The sequence below is a fragment of the Astatotilapia calliptera genome, chromosome 23, assembly GCF_964374335.1.
Source record: "Astatotilapia calliptera chromosome 23, fAstCal68.1, whole genome shotgun sequence".
Lineage (NCBI taxonomy): Eukaryota > Metazoa > Chordata > Actinopteri > Cichliformes > Cichlidae > Astatotilapia > Astatotilapia calliptera.
Window position 1 is genome coordinate 19,970,591 of NC_137443.1, and position 512 is coordinate 19,971,102.

A 512-nucleotide genomic window follows, 5' to 3' on the forward strand; every position below is an offset into this window, starting at 1 on the left:
TGTGAATCAGTTTTAGTCATACTACAGTGTCTGTAGTGCACATACATATATAAATATTTCAAGTAACCAAGCTCTGTTTAATGGGTGAGGTGTGCTGGGCCTTCACAGGCAGGTGTAACAGCAGCTCAGACTCACTGATAATCACCACCATGTTAATTGTGTGGTCAGTGTGTGAAGAATGAGGCTCGCGTGTTTGTACCATCACTTTCTAACCACCAACCAAACCTGCACGAATCCTTTAGTCTCTTCACGTCAATCTGCTGCAGCTTTCAGACCAATCAATCAGATCATTAATGCAGTCAGCAAAATGTCAACTCAATGTGCTTCCTTTCAGTCACATTGATAAACATGTTTGAGCTCTGTGAAATACATTTCATCCCCTGAAAGATTTATTCTTGAGTTTTAAACCACATGCAGCATCATTTTATTTACAGGACTTTAGTGGTGGCTCTGGACGACTGAATGTTAACTTTGACAACATGAGTCAAAGGAAGAAAAGCCAAACCAACAGA